Source organism: Aquarana catesbeiana, linkage group LG03 (assembly GCF_042186555.1).
Source record: "Aquarana catesbeiana isolate 2022-GZ linkage group LG03, ASM4218655v1, whole genome shotgun sequence".
Lineage (NCBI taxonomy): Eukaryota > Metazoa > Chordata > Amphibia > Anura > Ranidae > Aquarana > Aquarana catesbeiana.
In genome coordinates, this window is record NC_133326.1 from 169,144,817 (window position 1) to 169,153,078 (window position 8,262).

The window sequence follows — 8,262 nt, forward strand, 5'->3', positions numbered from 1 at the left end:
TTTAATGCAGCAAAGCACAGACAGGCCTTCATTGTGTGCCAGCGCCGGGCTTTGTATTACCTGCAGAAACAGCACACGCACAGCCAGGACTGCTGCAACGAACGCAACTATTAAACAGCATACAACAGACACTAACAGCCTTGATCACACTGATTCCCACAGCAATAAGTACATGTAAAAGTAGTCCAAAGTTGAATCATTAGCACAGATGTAGAGATTTTCTCCCAGCAAGAAAGTAGTACATGCGTGCAAGATATTTAATATTCTCACCAGGATAAATTCATATTTTAAAACAAAAAACACCTTCTTAGCACAATACAACAAAGAAACTATAACCAATAACCAGGTTATAACCACAAGTACACTTCTAGCTTCAAATTAGAAAACAATGCATATTTAAAAAGGAGGTTAAACATAACTAAACACAAAGTACAAACCATAAACACTAGCAAGCTAAAACAACTTCCTCCTGTCACTGGTGACCTTATTATAACCCCAAATAATCAGGTTATGTGAGGTCAGACAACCATCCGGAGGAATATTACCCTGACACAAATCACCTAGGTCACGGTTGAGCTTTGTGATGGTCACAATTTATTTCCATCCTTACCCCAAGACCTCAAAATAAAGTTTCTCCTCTCCATTTCTATGTGAAATATAATAATAATAATACTTTCCCATACAAAATCAAAGATCTGCAAGTTTGGCACCCCAATTCTTGAACTCTGTCAACAGAACCAACTTTTCTGTTTTCAATACAAGATAATTTTCCATTAGCATTGCACCACTTAGGGCTGATTCACACCAGGGTGACGCTTTGCATTGTTACACTACAAGGCACGGCTTACTTTTATATTTACTTTATTGAGGGGTCACAAAATAAGATTTAATTTAATCCTTGCACCACAATGCTGCAGTGCAGCAAGTTTTGCTGTAGAGAAATGCAGCAGCCAGTTACGCTTCAGCCGTCAACACAAGAGGAATCCTAACATTGTCTATGAGGTCCATTCACAACTAGGCAATACACGTCATATACATGACCTGGAAAGAGGTGCAGGAGATTCTTCTGGAGCAACACGGTGCATTTTTGACCCCTTAGGCCAGACACTTTGGTTGCATTATTTGCAGTGGGGTAAAGCCAACTGTGAGACAATATTCCCAGGGGCACAGCCATATAAACACCCCCCCCCCCCCCCCAATTTTGTGTATCTGAATAGATACACAAAATAAAAAAATACTGAAGATATGAATAATCAGATTAATTGTTTTATTCTGTCCAGGTAAAACATGAAACCAATTTCATAACAAACCCTGTCAGACTAGACAGGGGGAATGTATTGGAGATCTATATATCCAGTTGCTAAAATTTAGGACTCCCATTTCCCTCCAGTTTCCAGAAATCAGCCTGGATTCTGCTTTCTTTATTACACAAGAAACTATTTTACAGCCAACTTCACACATACAAGAAAATTATTGTACATTCCTCAAAATAATAAGCATTATTGTCAATGTATAAAAACAATGAAAATGTTATGTGATTTCAATGACAATACAGTATTATAACTTTAGATAAAGATAAATATTTGATAAAGAAAGCAGAATGAGTCACAAACGATTGCCCCTGTATTCAGTGACAAAAAGCACATTTGTATTTAATATTACATTAATTCAATGAAATCTCACACAACCATGAGAACGTTAATGTCATTTTGAAAAATAATTTTAATCTGCAGCTGTCAGGAAAGGTATACCCAGTGATCCTGCCATGAAAGTCCTTTGTTCCTATCATTGGGTGACAGCACTCTGTCCCCACCTCCCCATTGTGTTCCAGCATTGTCAGCCTGTCATACACTCTCCAATGCCCTTGTCAGCCTCAGCTAACCTGTCCTGAGCAAGCCACATGCACCAATCAATAAAAAGTACAAAACAAAACAAAAGTTGGAAAGTTGTTACAAAGAGGATGCAGACGATCAGCAGCATTAAGATGCAACAAGGGACAAAAAAAAAAAAAAAAGGCAAAAACACTCTTATAATTAAAAATTACTCATTCATATGGGGTTTTCATGTACTTTGTAAAGTGCATCTAGAGGTAATAAAGCAATGCAGCCATGAAGGGCAATAGGTACAAACACTGCAATGGTTACAGGAGTGGAAAATCCCCCTGTGCTGCTCATCCACACGTCCTGTATTCAGTGGGTGCTCCTAGAGAGCTAGAATAATTGGGTTGGGGGGGGGGGGGGGGGGGAGACATTTTCTTACTTATTTATGCACTGTACGGATGCTGGGGGCCCTTCCTGCACTATAGCTCTATACAGGACGATTTTGATGACCAAGGGCCCTTCCTGCACTATGGCTATAGGGATGCAAGGTCCATCACAGGGGGCACCTTCTGCACTATGGCTCTAGGGGTGCAAAGTACATCTGACTGGCCCCCTATAAAGATGTTTGGTGGCCCCTCCAGCACTGTCCATCTTATGTCTGGGGGCCCCTCCTGCACCATCGCTCTATGTAGAACCTATCTGATATGTGGGGGGCACCCTCCTGCACTATGGCTCTATGCAGGGTCCATCTGATGTCTGGGAGCCCCTTCTGCACTATGCCTCTATGCAAGGTCTGAGATCTGTGGCCCCTCCTGCACTATGGTTTCATGCAGGGTCCCTTTGATGTCTGGGGACCTCTCTTGAACTATGGCGCTATGCAGGGTCTGATGTTTGGGGCACCCCTCCTGCAATGTGTCTCTATGCAGGGTCCATCTGGCAATATGTGTCTATGCACGGTACATATGATGACTGGGGGCCCCTTCTTTATTATGTCTCTATGCAGGGTCTGATATAATGGGCCCCTCCTGCACTGTCTTTATGCAGGGTCCAATATATGGGGCCCCTCCTGCACTGTCTCTATGCAGAGTCTGATATGTGGGGCCCTTCCTGCACTGTCTCTATGCAGAGTCTGATATGTGGGGCCCTTCCTGCACTGTCTCTATGCAGAGTCTGATATATGGGGCCCTTCCTGCACTGTCTCTATGCAGAGTCTGATATATGGGGCCCTTCCTGCACTGTCTCTATGCAGAGTCTGATACATGGGGCCCCTCCTGCACAGTGTCTATGCAGAGTCTGATATATGGGGCCCCTCCTGCACTGTCTCTATGCAGAGTCTGATATGTGGGGCCCCTCCTGCACTATGTCTATGTAACGTCTAAAATATGGGGCCCCCCTTGCACTGTCTCTGTGCAGATTCTGATATGTGGGGGCCTCTCCTGCACTATGTCTCTATGCAAGGTCTGATATATGGGGCCCCCCTTGCACTGTCTCTGTGCAGAGTCTGATATGTGAGGGGCCCTCCTGCACTGTCTCTGTGCAGAGTCTGATGTCTGGGGGCCCCTCTTGCAATGTCTCTGTGCAGTCTGATATATGGGGCCCCTCTTGCACTGCCTCTGTGCAGAGTCTGATGTCTGGGGGCCCCTCTTGCACTGCCTCTGTGCAGAGTCTGATGTCTGGGGGCCCCTCTTGCAATGTCTCTGTGCAGAGTCTGATGTCTGGGGGCCCCTCTTGCAATGTCTCTGTGCAGAGTCTGATGTCTGGGGGCCCCTCTTGCACTGTCTCTGTGCAGAGTCTGATGTCTGGGGGCCCCTCTTGCAATGTCTCTGTGCAGAGTCTGATGTCTGGGGGCCCCTCTTGCAATGTCTCTGTGCAGAGTCTGATGTCTGGGGGCCCCTCTTGCACTGTCTCTGTGCAGAGTCTGATGTCTGGGGGCCCCTCTTGCACTGCCTCTGTGCAGGCTCTCTATATGGGGCCCTCCTGCCCCCGGGTGTCAGCACACATGTGTTGGTCTGTGTAGAGGAGTGAGGCCGGTGGGATGAGTGTTCCGGCCCGGGGCCCCTCTCTCTCTTCAGGCTGCCTCTATTGATTGTACAGAGTGGGGCCCAGGCCCCGGGCCGCTCACTCCTCCCCATCCGCCTTAAAGGCGCAGGGAGGCTCCTCCAGTGTCCCCGGCCAGGCCCGACCCGTCACTCAGGCCCTCGGTACAGGCCAGCGATGAAGAAAGATGTCGGCAGTCCGACTGCCATTAACCCCGCCGCTGCCAACCCCCCCGGCCCTTAAGGCGGCACGGCCTTCTTTCCCCCCTCCTCCACCCACTGCAGCCCGCCGCCCAGACACACACCGGATCAGGGAAGGGGTGACGCGGCTCTACTCACCGGATCTATATTCTTAGTTAACGGTTCCCCTTTAAGCGGCGGTGGCGGACGCCCTCCCCTGTGATTCCTCCGCTCCTCCTCCCTCCCTCTCACTTACCGGCTCTCCATCCGCCTCCCTCCGCAGGTCCCGCACACCCACAATGCACCGCGCTCAGCACACGCACACCCTCATTTCTACTTTATGATCAGACAGGAGGCGGCAGTCAGTGTGTCCGCTCACACCGATAACACCGGCCTCTCTTTGTGTGTGAGGGCCCCGGACATGAGGGGGACACCTGACTGGGACAAGGACACAGCCACCCCCCTCACTGGAATGGGGAGTTATTGTTATGGAAGAACCAAGTACTAAATGTCATAATATATAATAAACTACAACTATGGACAGTGTGCACACAATTACCACACAAACACGGCAAACTGCCTCATTTAAAGTGCAACTTCACCCATTTTATCCAGCTCTTCTCTCCCCTCATATATATATATATATATATATATATATATATTCTTACATGCTAAGCCTAGTTTCTCACAATTACATTCTGCGTGTAGTGGTGGTCCATTCATTTCAATGGGCTGCTCTACCCCCCAAAAATGTGACTAGACAAATCCCTGACGCTTTGAAACGCTCTGCACCAAGCCGCAGGGTGCCGCAGCGCTGTGTAGTTTCTTTGGCATGCATGAGAACGCCGATTATGTGTGTGGGTGCCATTAACAATTAAGGGCCCATTTACACTATGTGTGCAGTTTCATGTGGAAAAACGCAGGTAACGGCAATGACACACGGAAAACAATAGCTTTCTATGTGTTATGTTCACACCAGAACGCTGTTTCTCTGTGTTTCTTAGCAGTGCGATTTTATGCAACAGGTTGTGTCAAAATGCACCTCTCACCCACAGCCATAGCTCAGAGGAATCATGCCTTTGAAAAAAAATATATGCAGAAAAACACATGAAAACGCAACAAATGCAATGCACTGCAGGCACGTTTTTATGTGCGTTGTAGTGTGAATGGGCCCCAATGGCACCCCCACACATCTGCAAAAGTGCAGCATGTTTTCTCTGCGAGTCAGAAACATGCGTGATTTTGCTTGCATTCCCCACCACATTCACTATATTACCAAAAGTATTGGGACACCTGCCTTTACACGTACATGAACTTTAATGGCATCCCAGTCTTTGTCTGTAGGGTTCAATATTGAGTTGGCCCACCCTTTGCAGCTATAACAGCTTTAACTCTTCTAGGAAGGCTGTCCACAAGGTTTAGGAGTGTGTCTATGGGAATGTTTGACCATTCTTCCAGAAGCGCATTTGCGAGGTCAGGCACTGATGTTGGAAGAGAAGGCCTGGCTCGCAGTCTTCGCTCTAATTCATCCCAAAGGTGTTCTGGAAGAATGGTCAAACATTCCCATAGACACACTCCTGAACCTTCCGGACAGTCTTCCCAGAAGATTTGAAGCTGTTATAGCCACAAATGGTGGGCCAACTCAATATTGAACCCTACGGACTAAGACTGGGATGCCATTAAAGGAGAAGTCCAGCCTGAGCTCGTTTTGCTGGACTTCTCCTATGGGTCACAGGAGTGCATTTCGTTTTGCACTCCTGTGACCCGTTTTCAGCAGAGAGCTGACGTCACTGGAATCAGTCCAGGCACTGCATCATCACAACAATAATGTCTGGATCCGTCAGATCTGACAGACTGATGCCTGTCTCAGCCTCTCAGTGAGCCGCTGAGAGCCTGAGATGGCTGCTCCCCACCCCTCCACAGCTCAGAGCTCCAGTGAGCGTGGAGGAGCAGAGAGGAGAGCTGCTGATTGACAGTCAGCAGCTCTCCACTCGGGGATCTGTGAGAACCGAGCCATTGGCGGTGTTTGATGGCTCAGTTCTCAGTGCAGTGGCGGTGGGGGACAGATGCAGCATTGGACCGATCCTGCATCCACCTAGGTAAGTATGAATGGGCAAAAAAAAAAAAAACATACTTCTCTTTTATTTCATGTAAAACCTTTATCCCAAAAGGAAAAAACAAATGTTAATTTAAAGTATATGTAAACCCTCACCTTGTTAAACAACCCATTCAGTTTAAATAGAAATGAAGGGCAACATATTTCTGCATAGATATAAAAAAAAACCTTATAAATACCTTTTATATTTCTTTTTCTATAAGTGATCACATGACCTCTGGGCTGGGAGAGGAGGGAGTGGAGAAACAGCAGTAAGCTAATCTTTCCAATGAAGAGTTGTGCAGGATGTCAGCAGGAGGCAAAGAAAGAGCAACATGCTGATCTTCCAGTGAATGGCTGTGCAAGGGGGCATGTAAGCACAAGTCATGGCTATTTGAAGACAGGCAGGCTCTGCTTCCAGCACACCCAGAAAACTCACCACACTGGGAAGGATGAGCTCTCATGCCTAGCGCGGTCAGTTTGAAATAGGAGAGCCGGGGGACCGGCAAGATCACCAGGTATTTCACACAAAGGAAATAATACAAAGAGAACAGGATATTTTTAACACAAGTACATGGTATAACAGACACATATCAGGAATATGAAATGTTGGGGTAACATATCCTAGGGGAACCCTGAAATAATTTTATATTCTACAGCTCACAGTACATGGATGTAACAATTAATAGGCTAGTAAACTGTTAATAAAATATAAAACAGAACAACACTCTAGTTTATATATCTGAATGACAGAATCACAATATAAAAAACACTTGGTGAGATAACCTGTTGTGAGTCAACCAAATATTTGGTACATGGAAACCTGCATTTTTTTTGATTGACCAAATAATAGACCAAATAATAGTTCAGTTTGAAGGCTTTGAAATGAAAGTCTTGAATAAAATGGCAATTGCGACTTTCTGCACAAAGAGTCTCACAATCTGCACCAAATAAATACAGATACAGAAAATGAGTTTTTGAGTATTCGGCACAACAGAGGAGTGCAGTAAACAGCTATACATTTGCACCAAAAAAGGATGTCCGCTGTGGCATGTCACATTCTTCAACAACCACCATTCTTAGTTTATCTGTCCCAGTCAGTGCTCAATCCTCATCTCTAAAGGCTAGTTTACATTTATGTTAGCCCTTTGGAGAGCAATCCACAGATCCACAGAGGATGATTAACAGACGGTGAGGAGGCTTTATGTCACCTCCTCACCACCTGTTTTAACCCTAAAAGCCCACCCTACCATATGAGCAACCTGCATGCAGCTGCCAGGTGTTTGCAAAGTAGCCTCATTCACTTAAAGCAGAGCTTCACCCAAAAAGGGAAAGCTCCGCTTGTCTGCCTCCCTCCCCCCTCCACTGCCACATTTGGCACCTTTTTTTTGGGGGGGGGGGGTACCTGTTTTTGACAGGTACCCGCTCCCACTTCCGGCTGAATTTGCTGTGGCAAACTCAGCTGAAAGTTCGGCCCCCGTCCCTCTTTTCCTGCAGCCGGACCATTCAGAGAGCACACTTTGCACATGTGCAGTAGGGAGCCGGCTGTGACGTAAAACACGTACGTCGGGACTATAAACGGGGCAGTAGCCAATAGCTTTCCTCTCTTAATTTATTCTGAGCATGCGTGGCACTTTGTGTGTCAGATTTGTGTACACACGATCGGAATTTCCGACAACTAATTTTGTTGTCGGAAAATTTTATAGCAAGCTCTCAAACTTTGTGTGTCAGAAATTCCAATGGAAAATGTGTGATGGAGCCCACACACGGTCGGAATTTCCGACAACAAGGTCCTATCACACATTTTCCATCGGAAAATACGACCGTGTGTACTTTATTGTCATTTTAGCATCACTGTTCGGCCGCTAGTGGGGTGCTTTTTTAAGAAGGGCTTTGCCGGCGGTACGGCAGGGTAATGGGCAGGGGCGCTTTAGGAGCAGTCTATACACCGCTCCTACAGCGCTGCAAAGATGCTGTTTGCAGGACTTTTTTTACTGCAAGCGCACCGCTCCAGTGTGAAAGCACTCAGGCTTTCACACTGGAGTGAGAGGAGAGGCTCTTTACAGGCGCTATGCAGGCGCTATTTTTAGAGCTATAGCGCCTGTAAAGCGCCTCAGTGTAAAAGCAGCCT

At 46.6% G+C, this 8,262-nt stretch overlaps 1 protein-coding gene across 3 annotated transcripts in view; it reads right to left on the reverse strand.

Annotated features, from left to right (window-relative positions):
- Positions 1-4,444, reverse strand: part of SEPHS1 (selenophosphate synthetase 1) — a 121,123-nt gene extending 116,679 nt beyond the window's left edge. The window contains exon 1 of one of the 3 annotated variants that reach the window (XM_073619513.1): positions 4,293-4,444. The gene's annotated coding sequence lies outside the window, so the exon portion shown is untranslated. Of the gene's footprint in view, positions 1-4,195 lie in introns of all 3 variants that reach the window. The other 2 variants (XM_073619512.1, XM_073619515.1) reach the window with 2 other exon arrangements.
- Positions 4,445-8,262: the final 3,818 nt, after the last annotated feature.